The 25126-nt window shown below is 41.0% G+C and overlaps 1 non-coding gene across 1 annotated transcript; it reads left to right on the top strand.

Moving 5' to 3' along the window:
• The first annotated feature begins 14916 nt into the window (after positions 1–14916).
• On the top strand, positions 14917–14988 carry Trnaa-ugc. Its single transcript has one exon. It is a non-coding gene; the product is annotated as a tRNA-Ala (tRNA).
• The last annotated feature ends 10138 nt before the right edge of the window (positions 14989–25126 follow it).

Consider the following 25126-nt stretch of genomic DNA (forward strand, 5'->3'; position numbering starts at 1 on the left):
GTCCGTGATGCGATGATGACAGATGTCTCGCCCAACGATTCGCCGTGCTTCTGTTCACTGCCCGGTCTCCGTAGATATTCTGCAAGCGCCTATGAATATCTGCGATGCTCCCTGCTTGGAGCGCACCTCCGTTACAGACGCTATTTTGAAGGCTACTTACAGCACCGCTACCTATCGGAACTAACGGGGCTGAACGGGAATGTCCAATGATGTGCCAAAGCAAATTCCGCATTTGTTCAACCAATGCTGGCCAATAAAAAAGTGTTGCATTACTTATTGAACGATGCTCGTACTGATATAAAAAAATGTGTAAAGTTGTATTTACACTCAAAACATGTTCATTCAAAGTTTTGTGTTTGTTTGTGTAGCTGGTTACGTCTGCATCTATTATTATTATTAACTTTAATTTCCCATTAAGAGAGCGCTAAAACAAATTAATTTTCACTGCACTTCTTTATGTCTCTTTTTTTCTTCCCACAAATCTCTCACACATTCACCGTGTTTATTCTTCCTCTCTTCTGTCCACTTCGTCCCAGTTTTCTTCTCTTTGGGCATTTGCTGAAGTTTCTCTTCACTGATTTTTTCTTCGGTATCCCAGTCTGTCATGTCTTCTGTGGAAATATTCAGTTTCTTGAGGTCTTCCATGGTGTTCTTTACGCGGTTGCTTTTCACTGTATTAGTTGTCACCAAGTTAAAAATCTTCTTGTTCAATCTATTTTCGTCCATCCTATGTACGTGTCCGTAGAACTTTGCCTTCCTTTTTCCGATGTTGTTTGTAGTCGTCTCTGTCTGTTCGTACAATTCTTTTGTCGGATTCTTTATCCCGATCTCCTCTTTCTGAAGTGGCCCGTAGATCTTTCTCAGTATTTTCCTCTCTTGTTTTTCCATCTCCTTGATTTTCGTTCTTCCCTTAATTACTGTTGCTTCTATGGTATAAAAGGCCTCTGGTAAAGTTACTGTACTGTTGTCATAATTTGACATTGATGGAAATACTTTTTTGTTGTAATGGTTCCATGTAAGTTTGTATGCTTTTTGTAGTTTTGTGATCCTTTCTTCATTGGATGTTGCTTTCAGTCTTATTTTCTGTATAGGCTCTCCTAGGTTATTCAAACTATCTACTTGTGTTATCTTTCCACACTTTCTCGCCAGTGGGTGGGTGTCTGTGGATTTCATTCTTATGAGATTTGTAGTCCTGTTTTTCCTGAAATTTCATGTAGTATCTCTAGAGCTTCATTGGCTGCTTCTCTGTTATTTGTTGCGATGGCTATATCATCGGCAAAGGCGAGACATTTTAGTTGACGATTCTATCTTTGTGTCTCTCCTTCTTTACCCCATTGAAGTATTCGCGGTCTAATTTCCAGATTTCCACAATTAGTCCATCTTCTTCAGATACCCTGTTATTTTTCAGTGATTTCATTATTTTCACGGTCTTCTCTTGTGTTGGCGGTCTGGAATCTACGATATGCATCGGTTTATCACAGTTTAGTAGTGTGTCGAAGTATTGCGCTAGTATTTCTCAGTTCTTTTTCGGGTTTGTCTCCAGTATTACGTCTTTTCTTTTGAAGCATAAGCTCGGTGGTTGGTATCCTGTCATTTTCTCTGAATGTTCTGTAAAAATTTCGTGTGTTGTTTTTGTTGATGTCCTCTTCTATTTCATTCAATCTGTTGTTTTCATAACCTCTTTTTTCTCTACGGATTATTTTCAAAGTGGTCTCCTGTATCCCGCTGAATTCTTCCAACTTCTCGGGAGTCCTATGACTGTTAAAAATTTTCCAGGCTTGTATTCTGTCTTCTATGGCTCTGTCACATGTCATGTTCCACCTTTTTCTCAGTGGTTGCTCCAGTTTTATTAGTTCCTTAACTTTTTCTGACAGTTCAGTCCAGTCGTTACGGTAGACTTTCTTAATTTCTTATTTTATTTCTTTCTTGTTTAATTGTAGGTGCCCTGCGGCTGTTCGGAAATTTAAACGTTGAAACTTTTGGAAACAGTAAAGTGAAACTGTGTTGTAGATGAACTTCTTTTCTGTTCAAATGTTATTCTTGTAACCACTAGATTATACTCCATGGGAGAACTTTGATGCAGTATCTTTAATGTAATATTGTCAGTGGTATGTATGAGTTATAAGTTTGACCTTGTGCCTATTGGATGCACCCTGAACTGAGGAGTATTGAAAGTGATGATTAAAATGTGCAAGACAGAAAGAAAGAACCTATTTCATTACATTGAAAGACGTATATAAAACCAAACAGTACCTTTAAATCATTTCTGTAAGCGGAGGTTTGATCCATTCAGACAAAATTGCGCCAAAGACGAAAGACAGTATCAATGGACAACGAAAAGAAGGTATGTAAAAGGCGAATTTATGAATATTCATACTTGATTTAAAGATAGTTCTGACCTATTTCTCTTATATACGCTCAAGGTATGCAAGCTATGCCAAGCAGATCATTGTAAAAGTTAGTTATGTTTGCTAAGAATTTTGTCAGTTATTTCTATGTAGTACTAAATAAAAGAGAGCTTAAAAATCCTGGAATTTTATTTGTTGTTTTACTTGTATAACTATGATAGACTCATAATGTTTTGTGAACTAGGATCAGCTCCAGCGCTTGCCGTTTTGAGCACTGGTATTAGCCTTGTGGAAAACACGAACCGTGCAGGTCGCACTTTAAGCTGCGTCGGGCTGAGGCGTGTTGCAATATTGCGACGTGGCTGGCTGCAGCGTTTGGCTGCAGTTTCTGGCTGAGATTCTCCTGCTGCACTTCGGCGACCACACAGCGTATTTATACTTAAAAAGAAAAAATGCTCCTGGCATTCCCTGGCTTGCTTCACCTGAACATACATAAAGCGAAGACACGGTGTCTTGGCGTCGACTACAGACGCAACTATTATTTCATTGCTGTGCTGCGCAACAGTATTAAAGGATCACTTTTACACTACTGGCCTTAAAAATTGCTACACCACGAAGATAACGTGCTACAGACGCGAAATTTAACCGACAGGAAGAAGATGCTGTGATATGCAAATGATTAGCTTTTCAGAGCATTCACACAAGGTTGGCGCCGGTGGCGACACCTACAACGCGCTGACATGAGGAAAGCTTACAACCGATTTCTCATACAAAAACAGCAGTTGACCGGCGTTGCCTGGTGAAACGTTGTTGTGATGCCTCTTGTAAGGAGCATAAATGCGCACTATCACGTTTCCGACTTTGATAAAGGTCGGATCGTAGCCTATTGCGATTGCGGTTTATCGTATCGCGACATTGCTGCTCGCGTTGGTCGAGATCCAATGACTGTTAGCAGAATATGGAATCGGTGGGTTCAGGAGGGTAATACGGAACGCCGTGCTGGATCCCAACGGCCTCGTATCACTAGCAGTCTAGATAACAGGCATCTTATCCGCATGGCTGTAACGGATCATGCAGCCACGTCTCGATCCCTAAGGGAACAGATGGGGACGTTTGCAAGACAACAACGATCTGCACGAACAGTTCGACGACGTTTGCAGCAGCATGGACTATCAGCTCGGAGACCATGGCTGCGGTTACCCTTGACGCGATAATCACAGACAGGAGCGCCTGCGATGGTGTACTCAACGACGAACCTGGTTGCACGAATGGCAAAAGGTAATTTTTTCGGATGAACCCAGGTTCTGTTTACAGCATCATGATGGTCGCATCCGTGTTTGGCGACATCGCGTTGGACGCACATTGGAAGCGTGTATTCGTCATCGGCATACTGGCTTATCACCCGGTGTGATGGTATGGGGTGCCATTGGTTACACGTCTCGGTCACCTCTTGTTCGCACTGACGGCACTTTGAACAGTGGACGTTACATTTCAGATGTGTTACGACCCGTGGCTGTACCCTTCATTCGATCCCTGCGAAACCCTATATTTCAGCAGGATAATGCATGACCGCATGTTGCAGGTCCTGTACGGGCCTTTCTGGATACAGAAAATGTTCGACTGCTGCCCTGGCCAGCACATTCTCCAGATCTCTCACCAACTGAAAACGTCTGGTCAATGGTGGCCGAGCAACTGGCTCGTCACAATACGCCAGTCACTACTCTTGATGAACTGTGGTATCGTGTTGCAGCTGCATGGGCAGCTGTATCTATACACGCCATCCAAGCTCTGTTTGACTCAATCCCCAGACGTATCAAGGCCGTTTTTGCGGCCAGAGGTGGTTGTTCTGGGTACTGATTTCTCAGGATCTATGCACCCAAATTGCATGAAAATGTAATCACATGTCAGTTCTAGTATAATATATTTGTCCAATGAATACCCGTTTATCATCTGCATTTCTTCTTGGTGAAGTAATTTTAATGGCCAGTAGTGTATGAACCGCGTAATTGTTTCACATTGTGACGCATAAGTTTGAAATTTGGCTGAAAGGTGCCTACCAACTACCTCCGTAATGGTGCTAAAGCGTGACGCCCTGCGACATCACCCACAGAGTCGACGACGCTTCATAGAGGAAGGTGTCGACACATGCGGGAAAAAAAGCCAGAACTCTGAAGGACGTGTGACTTGTAAGGTGGACTAATGGTGTCACATTGGCACGAAATTTCCCCAAAATTCCACCTAACGCCACGGTCGTCACACCTCCTCTTACTCACATTTCACCCCTTGTTTTGACGGAAGTAAGATGGAGGTCAGAAAGGCAACATCCAGCGCTGAAATCACGCTGTTTTCTTATGGGTTGGCGAGCGGTGGATTAAAGGGCGTCAATGAAACCATCCGTTTTCTCGTCGAAGCGACAGTTCTCAGTGTGATCAGTAACAGGACCACGTTATTCACATCCCTTGACACTGCTGACAACCCGAGGACGTTTCAGACCGTTTCTAATGATATTATAGGGCTACATCCTCATTGAACGTGGCCTGATCCCTTTCTAGGAGCAACACAGGACCATTCAAAACCATTCAACAAAATTTTGATGCAATCTGAAGCACCAAATGATGGTTATGCTTTTTCAGCTCTCCTATTTCACGCCCTGCTGTGGCGTGGTGACAGAGGGGCAGGACACTGACCTGAATACAACGCCAAAGGGTCCCTCTAATACCGCCAGTCGGCAATACCCTCCGTGGAACCCTCCAACATTTATTGAGAATTTTAAAAATGCACATTTACAGAGGAAAATCTGCGAAGTAGTTCTAGAGGCCAGCATGCTGGCAACTAGCATCGGAGGAGTGTCAAGTAGCTACCGGACGTACGAGGTGTGTGAGAAAAGAAACAATACTGTTTTTTGTATACTAAAGTTTTCATTTTCTTCAAACAAGAATATTGTCCCCTCCAAAGCTGTTTCATTCGCCAGCTATACACCGGCGGAGTCGTTGTTTCCAGTCTTTGTAGATCTGAAAGGCTTCAACTGGTAAGGCCTTTGACACGTCGGCCACATTCTTTTGAAGGTTCTCCAGAGTCCCAAAATGATGCCCTCTTAAGAAGTTCTTCAATTTCGGGAAAAGAAAAGAAGTCAGAAGGACTCACATCAGATGAATAGTGTAGCTGTGGACCAACAGGAATGCCTCCTAAGGTAGAAAATTCCTTGATAGAAATGGCCATGTGACGTAGGGGACTGTCGTGATGCAGTTTCCGGTCTCACTCGATTCACCTCTTTTCTGAGTCTTTGAAGGACATCTTGGTTGACAGTTTGTCCGGGAGGAGCTGATTGGTTATGCATGATACCCCTACTGTCAAAAAAGTATATCAGCATTATTTTAAGCTTTGATTAGCTCATTTGAGCTCCTTTCGGTCGAGGAGATGCTTCAGTGTGCCATTCCCCCTCACTTTGCCTCTTTGTCTCGTACTTAAAAAATCCAGGATTCATCACGTGTGATCGCACGACTGAACCATTCCTGGTCATTGGGTGTGCTCTGAAGATCAACGCACAAGTTTCTTCGATTTCCTTCTTCTCGATTGTGAGGTTTTTCGGCACCATTTTGGCACAAACCTTCCGCATGCGCAACTATTCGATTAAAATTAGATGTACGGTGACAGAGGTTAATTTTAACATGTCACCCATCATCCTTTATGTTGAACGTCAGTCTGACCTCATAAGAGCACGCATAAGTACGACGTTTTAGTCGGTTTCTGGAGCTGAAGGTCTCCCTGAACAACATTCATCTCCAACGTGTTCTTCGCTTTCCTAAAATGATTTTTAGCAGCAAAAAATTGTGCTCTTGGTAAGGAATGTTCCCTATAGACATGTTTCAACTTTTCAAGGATCGCATCGCTGGTTCCCCAAGTTTAATACAAAACTTAATGGCATAACGTTGCTCTAAATTCCGCTGTTTCATTTTCGTAACACACAACAAAGACACAGATTTACTTATGGCGTTCTCAAGAATCACCTGATGACTGCACGGAGCTGAAACTTCGACTGACCTTCTGGAAGGGATGAACGCGCCAGTCTGCGTAAGTAGAATAACACAGCGCGGTGCTGTCAGTCTCGTTAATTATACATCTCTTATACCTTCTGACAAATAAGCTGAAAGAAGAAACAGTAAATGTTGTATTTTGAAATCAAAAAAAGATTCCACTGCACTGTCTCTTCAAAAAAGAAGAAAGCGTTACGTAGAGCTTGACAAAAGAGTAAAAGACATTCTAAGAATACGTAACGTCTCGGGGATTTAACAAGATGTTGAAAATGTCTGGCTTTCTTTAAAAAAAAATTGAGTGCCAAATTAAAATTCACGAAATAACGCAAAAAGTTTAATCGTTTGCTGCAGTAATATCGCAGAAAGAAAAGAATTATAAATACAAAAATATAAGAATTGAAAAAAAGGGAAAAATTTAAAAAGTGCCTATGTAATATGTTCATGTTAACCCCTAAGGCTGGATGAAATATAAGGAATGTTCTTGCTGCAAAACGGTCGGAAGAGCTTCTCCACTGTTGCGGCTTTCATTGATGGTCAGGAAACCCTCGGCTACAATATTTTTGATCGGAAACTCACGTTGACGTCACAGGGCGGAAAGTCCACGGTTGAAAAGCTAACGGAACGGAAACTGAAAATTGTATATTGATTTTGTACATTTTTTACTTGCCATCCTTTGAAGCTGAAAAGACTATAACATAAGCAAGTGTGGCGGCGCTCGACCTTCAAGTAACAAGAATGAATCATGGTCGGAGTGTTTTCGATTTATTCTCTCTTTCCAAGCATTAATTCCGACTGGCGGGGCCCGCTGGTTAATCGGATGTGGGATGTTAATTTTAAGGGGTGGCCAAATGCCCTCCCTGTCGCCACCCTTTACCCCCCAGGAAGGAATTAGTGTGCCCCAACTGTCTCCGTCTAGTGTAATCCATGGAATAGTGCGAATGTGTTCAGACGTCTGTGAGCCATGTAACTGAGGTGGAACTTGGAGACCAGCCCGGTATTCACCTAGTGGGGTGTGGAAAACCGCCTAAAAACCACATCCAGGCTGGCCTGCACACGGGCTCTCGTCGTTCATCCGCTGGGCGGATTCGATCCTGGCCGGCGCGTCTACCCGAGTCCAGGAAGCAGCGCGTTACTGCTCTCGGCTATCCTGGCGGGTAATGTTTTCGATTTATTCGGGAGTTTAATTTCCTAAACTAACCTTCAACAGCATTGGTGATGCTGTGTAACTGTTAAAAAAAGAATTACACATTTCATTTCATGTAGTAGGACTTTCCCCAGCCATTGAGTGTTCATAGTCTACGAAACCCATGACCTTTTCTCCAGTGGACATTTCCTTCATTATTACTAACCACACTTCATCAGCACTGTTTGGCACACCAATGTAGTACACACGCGAAAAAACAGTTGAGTCTCTCTCTATATCTGTAGTCCACTGTTGATCCAAGTTCTTGCATTTTCTTCCACTGATTTTGGATGAAGTGAAAATTGCAACTGCAGAGGTATATCTCGGGCAACACTGTATTCATAGCTTTAATTGTAGGCATTTGAAAGTGTAGCACTGCAGTTTACGATGACCATCCAGGCAGCTTATTTTTTAATCCAGAAAAATATCTTTTATATATATTTTGATTTTTGTCTGGGAACAAAGCACAAAAAACACCAAATAGACTCTTCCCTTCTTCTATATTTCATATGTCAACGTGTATGTTGTACAGTTGTTTGAGCTCTTTCGAACAACCGTCAAACGTCTCTTCCGTAAGAACAGTTCCATTTTCACGCAAAGTTTCCTCCACTTCTTCGTAACCGAACACCAAACTTCTTTTGTCAAGAGAACACCATTAGTTAACTTTCATGAAACTATTGTTTAAAGTTAATTTCAAAATATCTTCCCTCATGTGGACCTCCCAACAAATGCCAAGGTTCAGGATCGTGCCAATAGTTTCCTTTCTTGCTTTACACAGTGCAGTCTTTGAGTTCTCATAATCTGGCATATTTGCGACGAATTTTAAACGTTTATCTCTCAAATCTTGAAATTCCTCTTTAGAAATTTGGGAAACAGGAAGTGTCTTATCTTCGCAGACTCTTCTTCTGCAGTTGTGAATTACATTTTTAATATGTACATCTGCTCTGTCAGGTGGGCGAGGATGTTATTGTTCAGCCACGCTTCTGCCTTCTGTAGCTTTTAAAGGGCCCAGTACTTATATATATATATATATATATATATATATATATATATATATATATATATATATGTGTGTGTGTGTGTGTGTGTGTGTGTGTGTGTGTGTGTGTGTGTGAGTGAGTGAGTGTGTGAGAGTCCTTTTTTTTCTGGAGGAGTGTTTGGCTGAAAGCTAATGTGAAAGTCTCTTTTCATTGCGCCTGTTTGCAACCCAATATGCCATCTTTACACTGACTTACACTGTCTTTTTCTTATGTTGCTGGTAACCCAACCTGGAATTTCACTGTTTCAAAAACATTCACAGAAATAATAATAATAATAATAATAATAATAATAATATAATAATTTTAATCCACAACAATTATAATAACAATGTAAATGGTAGCTGACGCGAATTATAATAATGATGATAATAATAATACTAATAAAGGGCATTAGCAATAACGGAGAATAATTTATGACCTTTGAATACATGTTTAGTACTGCAGAAAAGGAAGGAATAAAAAAAAGGAAAAGATTGAAATGACAGTGACAGTGGCTCTTAGGCAAGAACAGAATTTAAATAAGAAACTGTGCCAGCATGGAGGAAGGAAAAATTGTGATGGAGGAGGGGCTGACGAGAGTGAGCTGCAGACTAGCATGTGGGAGAGACGGTTGTTATAACCAAAGGTTGGTCGTTAACTGTCTTTTTGAAGTCTGGGAGGAATTTAAGTTCGCTGAATTTTTGAGGAAGGTCGTTGGAAAGTCGGGTTCCTGGTATAGAAAATGATTGAGAGAACATGGCAGTCTTCTGTGATAGTACAGAGAGGATTTGACTTTGTTGAGAACGAGTATTTCTGATATGCTGTTCAGATAGTAGTGTAAGAGTTGAAGATAAATAAGAGGGAGCGCAACGATTGAGAAGACGATGGAGCAAACATAGAGTATGATAGTCTCTACACTTGTCGGCACACAGCCATTATAATAGTTAGTAGGCAGTGGTGATATGGGTGAAATAGGTTGCATCGCAAATGTATTGTACACAAGCATTCATCGCCAATTCTAGCCTGAGTGAGCTTTCGTACGAAAGTCCTTGGACGACAGCATCACCATAGTCAAGGGTGAGGTGTATTAGTGCCTCTACAAGCTTCTTTTCAGCTCGAAAGGAAATACTTTTTATATTTCTGTTGAATAAGCGACTGAGACGCCTTCTTACAGAAAGCATTTCTATTTTCAGTGCAGTCTAAAAGGTGGTCCAGAATTAATGACAAGTTCTTTGCAGAAGAGGAAAAGGTCATTACTTTGTGGTTTTGGAGAGTGAATTAACAACAAATCATAATAGGAAACTGTAGATTATCTTACTGGAAACAATTCTTAAACATTGTGAATCAATCAAGAAACTGGACGATGCCTTTTTCCTAAAATTAACTAGATTTCAATTTTTACATATAATTAATTTGCATATTCAGTAGGAACTACCGGTAGTAAATTTAGGGGTATGCGATAATCGCCAGTGGGAATATTTATTTTAAATTAAGTATAGGTGCGTTACACTAAGATAATATCAATAAATGATAAACGAACAGAGGGTAATGTTGTATCGTTGCTCCCATAGACAGCCAACAGCCAAACAATTTAGCGGCCACACATTATTCCAGCAGCCTTGGTGCTCATATAGAATTCTATTCACAATACGTTACATTGTCATTTCCAACAATTTAATAACATGTCAATAATAGTAACTGTGCTAGAATATCTTTGAACACTAGCTTCAAAAACATAATCTTCCTTCTCATAGTTTGCATTTGGCTGTAGCTGACATCCGACTGTTTTTTTCGCTAGCCTGGTACATCATTTCATATGGGCAATAAAATAAGGGCCCAGTGAAGATTGCACAGATATGGTGAAATTTTATAAAGTTTCTGCAAACATGTCAACTTTCAGAGCATCATATGTGGAAGGGTGATTAATACCTAACAAAGACTGACACTTCAAACTAACTCATCAGTGTGTAATCAGATGAAAGGCTATGTTAGCAAACAACTGCTACAAAGGAAGATATTTATCCACCTAAGAATGCAGGAAAACCCAGAAGGAAAGAAACAAAACATAAATTTGAGAGTCTCTGCAAAGTAATGATGCACATTTTGTATAAAAATTTGAGGGGATTATAGTAAGCAATATCTATACAATAGTTTAACATCCTAATATGGATAGGCAACAAACATGGAATGTATTACAGATAGTTTACAGTGGGTCTGCTTGGCTGATGAGAAAGATCTGCAAGTTAATAGTAATAGAATTGTCGTGGAAACAAGGCAGAAGCAGATACAAATGGCAAAATGGTGAAACTCCTATTTGATACTGTTGTGTACTCAGGATACCCATAGAGATACCTCAGGTTCACATATGAAGAATTCGATTAACTAGGGTTTCACCATTCCTGAGGGACAGCTTAAGAATCAGACAGAAGGAAAATCAAACGAAATTTCCTGTTATAATTGACAGTGAAGTCACCAAAAGTGTAAGAAGTTGGCTTATATTTCTTACCATGCACAATTATTTGAGACTGAACATATATGTTAACTCAGTAAATCCTGCAATTAACAGCTTTCATTATAAACCTACCTATACATGTTATCTATCTAAAATTATCATGAGAAACATATCTTCATTGTATTAAGTACAAATTTTATTACATACTAAAGTTAAATTAGTATTTTTAAACAGTTAATTGTTACACTGTAATGTATAAAATTATAATTACCTTGAACACAGCTTGAGTTAACAAAGTGTTAGATTTTTAAAAAAGTAATTATATAATTTCGTTCTCTATTTAAGCAAATGGCTATATCTTTAAATATGTAGTTCATTTTGATGAGTGATTTTATAGATTACATCACCTTTAAAAATTAGGACTCATATAGAAGATTGTTCACAACACCCAAAAAGGCACTAACAAAAATAAATAGTAACTGCAATTTAACTATATAATTTAATATTTGCCTCAAGAAACCTATATATCCCAGGAATATTATTTATCTGTTTATTTGTTTATGTATTTAACCTGACTAGTGCCATCAGGCCCTCTTTTAATGTGGCCCAGCTTTCTGTGCATATAGTACTTTTTTGACATCATATTTACATAATAAATAACAATTTCAATATGACGAATGATTTAAGTGTCTATAGTGCCAGTGTGAGTAAATAATATTGATTATGAACTAATAAAGTTAATATGTCTGTACTTCTACTACTACAGCTGCTGCTGGCACTAACAATGATAATGATAACAATAGGAATGGCAATAGTAATGACAGTAATATGAGGTTCACTCCAAAAGAAATGCACACTCCTTTTTTTGAAATCCATCTTTTATTCTACATGTTGGAAAGTTTTACAGTGTGTAGATACATCCTTTAGGAACAATATTTTCATTTCTACGCATAATTTCCATCCCTCTCAACTGCCTTACGCCATCTTGGAACCAGCGCCTGTATACCAGTATGGTAAAATTCTGGACCAACCTGTTGGAGCCACTGTTTGGCAGCGTGCACAAGGGAGCCATCTTCAAACCTTGTTCCACGAAGAGAGTCTTTCAGTTTCCCAAAGAGATGATAGTCACATGGAGCCAGGTCAGGACTGTAAGGCGGGTGTTTCAGTGTTGTCCATCCGAGTTTTGTGATCGCTTGCATGGTTTTTTGACTGACTTGTGGCCGTGCATTGTCGTGCAACAGCAAAACATTGTGATTTTGCCGATGTGATCGAACGCGACTCAGTCGAGCAAGAAGTTTCTTCAGTGTCGTCACATATGCATCAGAATTTATGGTGGTTCCACTTGGCATGATGTACACAAGCAAGAGTCCTTCGGAATCGAAAAACACCGTAGCCGTAACTTTTCCAGCGGAAGGTGTGGTTTTGAATTTTTTTCCTTGGGTGAAACTTGCATGATGCCACTCCATTGATTTCCTCTTCGTCTCTGGTGAAAAATGATGGAGCCATGTTTCATCACCTGTCACAATTCTTCCAAGAAATTCATCTCCACCATTCTCATACTGTTCCAAAAGTTCGCTGCATACCGTTTTAATTGCTTCTTTGTGAGCCACTGTCAACCTCCTGGGAACCCACCTGGCACAAACCTTTTTTACATTGGTATCTGTTTCAGACCTGTAAACATGTCGAGTTCTGTGCCTACGAACTACGATTTGCGGACAGCATATGTTTTCTATTATCATTTGAAGAAAACTGTTGCAGAATCGCATCGAATGCTTGCTGAAGCTTTCGACGAACATGCTCTTGCCAAAACACAGTGTTTCGAGTGATTCAGAAGATTCAAAAGTGTTTATTTCGACGTGAGAAACGACGAGCGCGGGAAACCACCTATAAAGTTCGAAGACAACGAATTGCAGGCCTTATTGGATAAAGATGATACTCAGACCCAACAGCAACTCGGGGAACAATTGAATTTGACGCAGAAAGTCGTTTCCCTTCGGTTGAAAGCTATGGGAAAGGTGCAGGACGTGGGAAAAAAAGGTTCTGCATGAGTTGAATGAAAAACAGAAAGCATATCGAAAGACCGCTTGTGAAATGCTGCTCGCCAGATACGAAAGACTGTCGTTTCTCCACCGAATAGTGACAGGTGATGAAAATGGATATATTTTGAAAATCCTAAGCGTCATAAATCATAGGTGAATCCACACAGATTATCGACATCCACTGCAAGATCAAACCGCTTTGGAAAGAAGACAATGCTCTGTGTTTGGTGGGATCAGAATGGTGTCATCTATTATGAGTTGCTAAAACTTGGTGAAACCATTAACATAGATCGCTCCCAACAACAAATGATCTATGTAACTCGAGCATTACGTGAAAAACGACCGGAATATGAAAGAAAGGCAACACAAAGTCATATTGCACCATGATAACGCCCCATCTTACACATCCAAACGGGTCAGGGAAACGCTCGAGGCTTTCAGTGGGGAAATACATGGGCATGCGGCGTATTCTCCAGACTTGGCTCTGTCCGATTATCATCTATTTGCATCACTCGGACACGCTCTCGCTGAACTACGCTTCAATTCGTATGGAAATGTACTAAAATAGTTAACTGACCGGTTCGCTTCAAAAGAAGAACTGTTATTTGGCGTGGCATTAATAGCCTGCCGGAGAGGTGGAAGAAATGTATATATAGCAATGGAGGTTATTATGAATAAAATATTGTTCATCAGTTTCAAACAAAAGACGAGTAATTATTGCAACTAAATTCCGGTTTCATACCTCTACACCTGGTAAGCTTTGTGGCCCCACAGGTTCTATTCGAGAGTAGACTATGTGCCGGCACCAGGTTTCACCCTCTCCCTTCTCTCATCTTCTAACACACACACACACACACACACACACACAGCACACTAAACTCACACCCATTTCTGTCACCTACTCTTACCAGGTACACTGATGTACAGAACTCTTACATTTCGCGGGGGAAAGGTGTCATTGTGGGCAAAGAATAGGAAACACTTTTCTAGTTAGGCGGCTGAACCTGGCCTTCGGGCTCTCACAGTCAGCAATGGAATACGACTACTTATCGCCGTGTAGGTTTTCACAAGAGCTTATTGCTTAAAAGAGGTAAACTTTCAGTGACTTATTCCAAAATAATATTTGTATGAAATGTGTGTAATTCGTTTCGTTCCCATAATAAACTGGTTCAACAGTTTCCTGCCATGACGTATGTCACTGCAGAGACACTTCAAATATTTTTAATACAAGGACAAATGAAGGGAACTGTAGTTTCCGGTTGGACCTTTTTCTTCCCGCCACAACTTGTAGAAAAATCGTACCTGGCATTTTCACAGCTTGAAAAAAAAACAAAAAAAAACAACAAAAAAACGAGAATTGAAACCCTTGAACTAGGTTTCGACAGTTTTAAAAGGGGCTTCATCAGAAGTGAGTATTTTAAAATTGTAGGAACATAGTTCAGTAGTTCCAATAAACCTTTATCAGATAGTGGCTGGCTGATTTGATTCAACCTCTCTAAGTTTACAGTCGTACACTTACTGAATTTACAGCCACGTTTAAGGTGTATCTGATTTCTATTCGTACCGGACATCCCCTTGTTTAGATACCCACATTCTTGCTGATGCAGAGAAAGTTTGTATAAGATAATTACAAAGATGAAAACCCACATAAATAAGTGAGATGCCTTCCATTTCGTTCTTGAGAAACAGAGACGTGCGCTGTGTGTGTATCAAGGGCCACTGAGGAAGGTTATAGATCTCTGGGATGCGGCGCTGGCCGGTTGCCTAGCTACGCCTCAGCGGCTTACGTAAGCGACCTACTGAGTCGTGTATGACTGGAAAGATATCTCAACGTTCCATCCGGGGATGTAGCTCAGTGGTAGAGCGTTCGCTTTGCATGTGAAAGGCCCCGGGTTCGATCCCCGGCATCTCCAATTAAATTTTATCGTCAACTTCTCTGTCTTAGTGTTACATCACTAGTAACATCCACTTCATGCCAGACAATATTTGGACGATTATCCAATTGTAAAAGGTTATGGAAATAACTCCGCCAGTGACTAGTAACATCCACTTCATGCCAGACAATATTTGGACGATTATCCAATTGTAAAAGGTTATGGAAATAACTCCGCCAGTGGTCTTTTGTGGTACTTGAATTGTTATTTATCATGACCGTAACTCATCAAATGGTACACATTTCTAATGAATATTTGGAGCATTGTAGCAGTTTTGTAGGTATGGTAAGATAAAAAAAATGAAATAAGTAAGCAATGAATGTGCCGATAATTATGTACATCATAAGATCGTTAATAGAAATGTGTACAGTCTGATAAAAATGGAAATGTCGTATGGCTAGGGCCTCCCGTCGGGTAGACCGTTCGCCTGGTGCAGGTCTTTCGATTTGACGCCACTTCGGCGACCTGCGCGTCGATGGGGATGAAATGATGATGATTAGGACAACACAACACCCAGTCCCTGAGCGGAGAAAATTTCTGACCCAGCCGGGAATCGAACCCGGGCCCTTAGGATTGACAGTCTGTCACGCTGACCACTCAGCTACCAGGGCGGACTACAGTCTGATGATAGTTCGCTAAGCGATTCGAAACGGTCATGATAAATAAAAACTGAAGCATCATATTCGCAGTGTTTAACATTCACAGTGAATAAAAGTTTTATTTGTATGTCTGGATGAAAATGGAAGATTCTGGTCTACATGTACATCTTGCTCCGTACAACTTCTGATAGTGTTTGGCTGAGGATACTTCTGGTACCACTAACTGAAGCCCCCTACCCTGTTCAGTCGCTAATGGTCTGTGAGAGCACTGGTTGTCGGTAAGCCTCTGTGTTAGCTCCAATTTCTCGAATTTTCAAGTTGTGGACATTTCGTGAGATGCATGTGGAAGAAGTAATTGACTTACCCATTTTGGGAAGCTCTCTCTCAAAAGTTCAATAGTATCTCCGTGATGCACAACGCCACTCTTTTAACGCTTGCCACTAGAATTGATTGAGTATATCTATGATGTTCTTGCGCCGACTGAACGATCCCGTGACGAAGTGTGTCGCTCTTCGTTGGATCTTTTCTATCTCTTCTATTGGTCCTACCTGGTAAGGATCCCAGATTCATGAACAATACTCAGGAATCTGTTGCACAAGCGCTTTACAACCCACGTCCTTCGTGTATGAATTACATTTCCTTAAGAGTCTACCTACGAATCTCAGCCTGGTATCGGCTTTTCGTACTAATTGTTTTATATGGTCATCCCACTTCAGTTCGCTTTGGATAGATACTCCTAGACAGATGGTGAAACTTATTGAAGTATATGAAATAAAATCGTCATAACTTCTGAACGGATTGCGTTAGAACGTTTAAACTGCACGGTTGGACGTGGGGCCTGATGGGAATTAGTTTGCGTATGTTGGCTTGGTTTGTCAACGAACCCCACTTTCATTTGAATGCGTTTGTGAATAAGCAAAATTGGCGCATTTCGTGATCGAGAAGTCTCTTCACTCTCAACTGGTGGGTGTGTCGTGTGCAATGTCGGTGCGATATTCCTTGATGGCACAGTGACTACCAAATGGTACGTGAAGGTTTTGATTTCATCCCTATTAGCCAAAGTGACTCTGATTTCGACAACACGTGGTTCAGGCAAGACGGAGCTCGACCCCTTCGAAGCAGGAGAGTGTTTCGTGTCGCGGAGGAGCACTTTGGGGTCGGCATTCTGGCTCTGGGGTACACAGAGGGCAATGGCATGGGCCTCGATTGGCCGCCATATTCTCCGAATCTGAACACATGCGACTCCTTTTTGAGAGGCTATATTAAAGACAAGCTGTACAGCAATAGCCCCGAAACCATTGCTGAGCTGAAAACATCCATCCAGATCATCGACAGTATCGATTTTCAGACACTTCAGCGGGTCATGCAGAATTTCACTATTCGTCTGCGCCACATCATTGGCAATGATGGCAGGCATATCGAACATATCATAACGTAAATCCAAAAATCTGTAGCCATGTTTACATGCTCTAATTTCCATGTAATCTATGCATCTTTTCACATTGTTCAACAATTGTCAGCCTATATTTTCCAACAGTTTGTTGTAAATAGTGTGGTCGATTTCCTTTCCTGTGTGTGCGCAATACATTACATTAATTTACACTGATGGTCAACTCCCAGAGCCTGCAAAGTTAATCATTCCGCTGCAGGTCATTCTACAAATCGATACTGTGTTCTCGCGTTACTGCTTTCTTAGTGACAATCGCATCATCTGCGAACAATGTTAGCTTCTGACGCTCTCTACATACCTTGATGGACAGTGGAACCTCGGTTATCAGGCATCCAGTGAAACAACTTATTTATAGAAACTGTAGATTTTTTTTGTACTCCGGAAGCAACAGCAGCAGCAACCGACGAAGACAGTTATTAAATTTACGTTCAGCCGATCGCTATTCACGAATGCTGACACAGAATCAACAAGCTAACATCATTGTGAAGTACTGTATTTCCCCGTTAGTTGCGAGTATAAAACGACATCAAAGAGAAAGGAGGCGGCAGCGTCCATGGACCAAAAGGTGCTCTACGTAGGTTGGATACAGAGAATTACTCAACATATTATTGCTGATTTTGGTGTCGGAGAATCGGCAAGAAATTGAAAAGTTTTGTTGCAAAGTGAGGATCCCTGATGGCGAAGCCGGCCGCGGTGGTCTCGCGGTTCTAGGCGCGCAGTCCGGAACCGTGCGACTGCTACGGTCGCAGGTTCGAATCCTGCCTCGGGCATGGATGTGTGTGATGTCCTTAGGTAGTTAGGTTTAAGTAGTTCTAAGTTCTAGGGGACTGATAACCACTGCAGTTGAGTCCCATAGTGCTCAGAGCCATTTGAACCATTTGAACCTGATGGCGAAATTATCTCCGGTTTTTCATCTGCGTACATTGATGGTAGCAATGATGGATTTTCTGACTAAGTTGGCGCTCTATAGGAAGACATTACGACACATACAGAGGTAGCTGCTACAGATCCACGTTACACGAATTTCTGTCGCGAGAACTGGGTACCACTGCTACTGAAAACGTTTGGTTCCAGCAGGACGGCGTTATGTGCCGCACATTGATGCTACAGGTATGCTCGATTTGTTGAGGAAGAATTTTTCATCTCAAGACGTGGAGATGTGAATTAGCCACCACGGTCGTGTGTTTTAACACCCATGGTTTTTTTTTATTATTTTTTTATTTATTTATTTTTATTTTATTTTATTTTTTTTTTTACTTTGGGGCTACATCAAAGCCCAGGTCTATGCTGACAAGCCACGAATTTTGGAACATTTGGAGGCGGACATTCATTGGGCTGCCGCAGACATTATGCCACTAACGTTGGACAGAGAGATTAACAATTGGAATCACCCTGTGCATCAGTGTATTTAAAGCCTCGGTGAACATTTGTACGATATTTTGTTCAGAACATAACTGCAATGTTTAACCTTCAAAACAAAGCACAATTTACTTTGATAGGTAGAGAGGCATTTCTTTTTTCAAATTTTAAAAAGTATCACTCCTAATGAAAGACCCTTAACAATGAAACAAAAACTGTGACCAATGTTTCACACTTCTTTATCTCCATCATCAAAGATTTAGTGGAAATACGACTGCCTGAGGCCCTTACAAACCGGGACGTCGGTTTCCAGTTAGATAGTGCATGGAATCCTGTCACAGAAAAACTTCGTGCTCTGTGCAGCCGGCATTGTTCTGCGACCTGGTACGATGAGGTGAACTTTCACCACGAAGCGCAGTCGAACTAGCGCACTGACTTCCAGCAGACGCGCATGTACTCAAGCAACGTGAGCGCGACAAATTCTGGCTACGCCACGCAAGCGCATGTGGGGGCCTTAAACAGAAGATTTCGCTGTGCTTTAGACAATATGCACCTGAAGACGGCAAAAAGACTCTGCGCTGAAATATCGTGTCATACGACAAGAGAGGTATGGCTGTATTCGATGTACTGTATCAGCATAGTATGATGTTTCAGTGTCCTTTACGCCTCCTGCAGATTGTTTTAAAACTTGAACAAAGGTTCCAATAAACCTTTATTTGATACTGGACAGCTTTATTTTTTTCAACCTCCCTAAGTTTACTGCCGTATAGTTGTTAAATTTACAGCCGTGCTTAATATTTTAAATTGTACCTGAAGTTTCTGTTCATAGTGAAATACCTTAGTTTAAATCAGATATCTACGCTCTTGTTGGTGCAGAGATAGTTTGTATAAAATATTTACAAACTTCCTATTAGCTTGGTGAAATTTCATTCTTGGGAAACGAGACGCGCGCTGCTTCTGCGGAAGGCTACGTATGGGTCCCTGGTATACGGCGCTGGACGGTTGCCTAACTATGCGTCACCACTTTACGTAAGCGGACTGCTGAGAAATAACTTAACCGGAAAGGAAGAGAGTCGTTCAGTAAGGGGATGTAGCTCAGTGTTAGTTCCGTTTCAGCCGCGCTCGCGAGTGGCCGCTGTTAACTGTTGCGCTGCGCTTCAGTGTTTACATCGCTGTACTTGTGCTTCGCCGAGTGCTGTCCGTCCGTTAATCTCCGTGTTCGTTCCTGTTCCTTGTGATCTGATCGCTCTTTCTGGTCTTGCTGCTGCTACGTGGAATTTCGGTTGTTTAACCGAAATTGCTTCGCTGAATTAACCATGGCTACAAACCTCAGGAAGAATACTCTGGTATTTGCGTTTGACAAGGAATCCCGTCCTGTTCAGCCGACATCCCTGGAAATAGATGACTGGATTACACAGGTAATTGGACTAAATTCTGAAACCGTTCATACCTGGCAACTAGATCAGGAAAAATACTGTGTTTTTGTCAAGTTAATCAGTGCTTCGACTGTTGATAAAGTGTTACGAAAGTGAGGCTATGAAGTAGATTTTGTGCATAGAAATGGTTATAAAAGTAAGGTTTCCATCTATAGAGCGGACATTCATTACAAAACCGTTCGTGTCTTGAATCTTCCCATTGAAATTGAAAATGATAAGATTAAGGAAGCTCTTTCAAACTACGGAGACGTTAAATCAATTGCAAATGAAAGATGGTCGCCTCGCTTTAAACTGCAGTGTTTTAACGGTGTCCGCAGTGTAGAGATGGACGTTAAGACGAATATTCCGTCTCACATAACTGTTTGTGGGTGTAAGGCACAAATTGTTTATACAGGTCAGGAAGCTACATGTCATATATGTAACGAAACCGGCCACTTCAGACAGGAATGTCCGCGGCGAACTGTTGTTCTTAAAAGTAATTTGATACAGCGTCAAAAGCTTACCTTAAATGAACTGTTACCAAAGAATAGCCCGGAACAACTGGTTGAGGATGTTAACGCAGCAGGCCAAACTGATGTGTCCCTTCACGATAACAGTCAATTTCCCCCGTTAACAACAAAAGGAAACCCTGTTGCCACTACTCGTGAAACTGAAACGCAACCGAAAAAACGACCTCTGGAGATAAGTGATAGTTGTTCAGAGGACGAGCTGTCTTGTCCCACTCCCTCACTACGCAAGCAAAAACAGTGCGATGAGGAGGCAGAGGAACCTGAAGGCAAAATGCGAATGGAAACTAATGAACAGAAAGATAATACACATACGGTACCAGAAAATGAAGGGGATGTAAACAGCATTAATTTGCAAGAAACAACAGGTGCAGTAGCCGATTGCAAAGATCAGAATCTATCTGATAATAAACAAATTCAGGGAGAGGTTGCAAAACTGCAGTCTCCATTTGTTTCCCTCGATCAGAAAATGAGTGAAATTAATAAAGAACGAGGAAGTGGTGGCCAAACTGAAATCACGGTCAACACCTCAGGGCAGGCGCCGGCAACGGAAATTGCGAAAGCGTCTGCTGCTGCTCCAGATAAGCCGCGAAGTAAAATACCGACGCAACCAAATGAGAATGTAGCTCGTAACCAAGGGAAGGGAAAATCCGGTAGGGGCGACCCAAGCCCAAAGAATGTTCAGTCCGAAACGGTCGTACACGAATCACTGGAGGAAAAATCAGAAAGTTTACCAGGAAATCATTCTGCTTGCGTTACAAGAGAAAACATCAGAAGCAGAAAAAAACGGGACAGTAACTAATAAACAGATGGAAGTGTTATTCCATGTTCAGCCTTCCGAGAAAACTGTTACAGCTTAGCTGAACCCTGAACCAAAGGAAACTAAATTAGTTCATCAAAACAACTACATAGTGAAAACACAATGACGCAATCTTATTCTGTCACCACTATAAACATAAATAAAATCACGACCGGTTTGAAATTATCGGCCCTTAAGGAATTTCTGTACGAATCCGCGACTGATATTGCCCTATTACAAGAAGTTCTAGTTTCGGAGTTGGTAATTCCCGGCTTTGTCAGTTACATAAATGTGTCTCCCGAAACAAGTGCTGGAACAGCTATTTTGGTGAGGGAAGGGATTACAGTAAGCGACGTGGAACGACTGGAATCCGAAAGGGGAATAGGACTAAATATCTACGATGTGACTATGATCAACTTGTACGCCCCTTCAGGAAGTTCTCATCGAGCTGACAGGGCACGTTTCTTCAAAGATGACCTGATATACTTGTTAAGGAAATCGCCAAGACAGTTATTACTAGGAGGTGATTTTAATTGTGTTTTAAACCGAAAAGATCAGTTACCTAATTTTAATTTCTCAAGTGAACTAAAACTACTAGTTACTGGTTTAGAATTAAAAGATATATGGGAAATCAAATACCCCTCCACTGTTGAGTTCACTTATGTCACGGCAACATCACGTAGCAGGATTGATAGACTATATATTTCTAAAAATCTTGAAACTTCCGTGACAAAAGTAGAAACCATTCCTACGTACTTTTCAGACCATTCAAGTGTCTTAGCTTGCATAAATCTAAAAAGACAGCCGGTTCACCGATTCAAGAATCAGTGGAATTTGAACACTTCCTTGTTAGTAAATCATGATTTAGAAGATCTGATTAAAGAAACATGGGCAATATGCCTGCGAGCCAGTAGTAGATATGCCACTGCCATTGACTGGTGGGTTAAAATGGCAAAGCCAAAGTTGAAGAAAGTTCTTATTCAATACAGTGCCCAGAGCGCAAGGGAAATGAAATACACTATAGAGTATTACTATTCCGTTTTGAGAGATCTATATGATCAAGTCTCCGCAGGTTCCTCACTTCGGATAGCAGACATCAAAAAAGTCAAAGCCAAGTTACTTAATATCAAGAGAAGTCAAATGGAAGGGTTGAAAATAAAATCGAAGGCAAATTCGGTGTCAGAAGATGAAATTACTTCCCTATATCATTTAGTGAAGCATACGAAAAACGGGAGAAGGACTTTTATTGATGAAATTCGAACAAAACACGGTACGACTCTCAGAACCCAGCACGATATCATGAACGAGATTTATCGCTACTATTGCGAGCTATATTCTGTACATCAAAGTAGTGATGCTTCCTTGGAAGAATTCCTTGACATCCTAGCCCCACAGCTGACAGAAGATGACAACGAAAATTTTCTAGAGGTTGTCAGTGAAGAAGACGTGTATGAGACTCTGTGCGCCTCACCACCAAAAAAATCCCCAGGACCGGATGGTCTGCCAGCAGAGTTTTACATCCGTTACTGGCCAATAGTAGGTGCGAAAATCACGGACATTGTAAATGAGTTTATTCAGGGTAAAATGATTCCGGCTGAGTTTAAGGAGAGTAAAATTGTTCTGGTGCCCAAAAATAATGGAAAAAAAGATTTAAATAATTTTCGTCCAATTTCACTGCTGAATTCTGATTATAAATTAATAGCTAGAATAATAAACAAGAGAATTTCATGCCTTACAGATAAAATTATTAGTCAACATCAGAACTGTGCGCAAGGCAGAACCATTTTTCAAAATCTAGCGGAATTCAGGGATATCATTGCTATAACTTCGGTGTTGTTGTTGTGGTCTTCAGTCCTGAGACTGGTTTGATGCAGCTCTCCATGCTACTCTATCCTGTGCAAGCTTTTTCATCTCCCAGTACCTACTGCAACCTACATCCTTCTGAATCTGCTTAGTGTATTCATCTCTTGGTCTCCCTCTACGATTTTTACCCTCCACGCTGCCCTCCAATACTAAATTGGTGATCCCTTGATGCCTCAGAACATGTCCTACCAACCGATCCCTTCTTCTGGTCAAGTTGTGCCACAAACTTCTCTTCTCTCCAATCCTATTCAATACTTCCTCATTAGTTATGTGATCTACCCATCTAATCTTCAGCATTCTTCTGTAGCACCACATTTCGAAAGCTTCTATTCTCTTCTTGTCCAAACTATTTATCGTCCATGTTTCACTTCCATACATGGCTACACTCCATACGAATACTTTCAGAAATGACTTGCTGACACTTAAATCAATACTGGATGTTAACAAATTTCTCTTCTTCAGAAACGCTTTCCTTGCCATTGCCAGCCTACATTTTATATCCTCTCTACTTCGACCATCATCAGTTATTTTGCTCCCCAAATAGCAAAACTCCTTTACTACTTTAAGTGCCTCATTTCCTAATCTAATTCCCTCAGCATCACCCGACTTAATTAGACTACATTCCATTATCCTTGTTTTGCTTTTGTTGATGTTCATCTTATATCCTCCTTTCAAGACACTGTCCATTCCATTCAACTGCTCTTCCAAGTCCTTTGCTGTCTCTGACAGAATTACAATGTCATCGGCGAACCTCAAAGTTTTTATTTCTTCTCCATGAATTTTAATACCTACTCCGAATTTTTCTTTTGTTTCCTTTACTGCTTGCTCAATATACAGATTGAACAACATCGGGGAGAGGCTACAACCCTGTCTTACTCCCTTCCCAACCACTGCTTCCCTTTCATGTCCCTCGACTCTTATAACTGCCATCTGGTTTCTGTACAAATTGTAAATAGCCTTTCGCTCCCTGTATTTTACCCCTGCCACCTTTAGAATTTGAAAGATAGTATTCCAGTCAACATTGTCAAAAGCTTTCTCTAAGTCTACAAATGCTAGAAACGTAGGTTTGCCTTTCCTTAATCTTTCTTCTAAGATAAGTCGTAAGGTCAGTATTGCCTCACGTGTTCCAGTGTTTCTACGGAATCCAAACTGATCTTCCCCGAGGTTGGCTTCTACTAGTTTTTCCATTCGTCTGTAAAGAATTCGTGTTAGTATTTTGCAGCTGTGACTTATTAAGCTGATAGTTCGGTAATTTTCACATCTGTCAACACCTGCTTTCTTTGGGATTGGAATTATTATATTCTTCTTGAAGTCTGAGGGTATTTCGCCTGTCTCATACACCTTCCTCACCAGATGGTAGAGTTTTGTCAGGACTGGCTCTCCCACGGCCGTCAGTAGTTCCAATGGAATATTGTCTACTCCGGGGGCTTTGTTTCGACTCAGGTCTTTCAGTGCTCTGTCAAACTCTTCACGCAGTATCATATCTCCCATTTCATCTTCATCTACATCCTCTTCCATTTCCATAATATTGTCCTCAAGTACATCGCCCTTGTATAGACCCTCTATATACTCCTTCCACCTTTCTGCTTTCCCTTCTTTGCTTAGAACTGGGTTTCCATCTGAGCTCTTGATATTCATACAAGTCGTTCTCTTATCTCCAAAGGTCTCTTTAATTTTCCTGTAGGCAGTATCTATCTTACCCCTAGTGAGATAAGCCTCTACATCCTTACATTTGTCCTCTAGCCATCCCTGCTTAGCCATTTTGCACTTCCTGTCGATCTCATTTTTGAGACGTTTGTATTCCTTTTTGCCTGTTTCACTTACTGCATTTTTATATTTTCTCCTTTCATCAATTAAATTCAATATTTCTTCTGTTACCCAAGGATTTCTACTAGCCCTCGTCTTTTTACCTACTTGATCCTCTGCTGCCTTCACTACTTCATCCCTCAAAGCTACCCATTCTTCTTCTACTGTATTTATTTCCCCCATTCCTGTCAATTGCTCCCTTATGCTCTCCCTGAATCTCTGTACAACCTCTGGTTCTTTTAGTTTATCCAGGTCCCATCTCCTTAAATTCCCAACTTTTTGCAGTTTCTTCAGTTTTA

This window comes from Schistocerca piceifrons, chromosome 6, assembly GCF_021461385.2.
Source record: "Schistocerca piceifrons isolate TAMUIC-IGC-003096 chromosome 6, iqSchPice1.1, whole genome shotgun sequence".
Lineage (NCBI taxonomy): Eukaryota > Metazoa > Arthropoda > Insecta > Orthoptera > Acrididae > Schistocerca > Schistocerca piceifrons.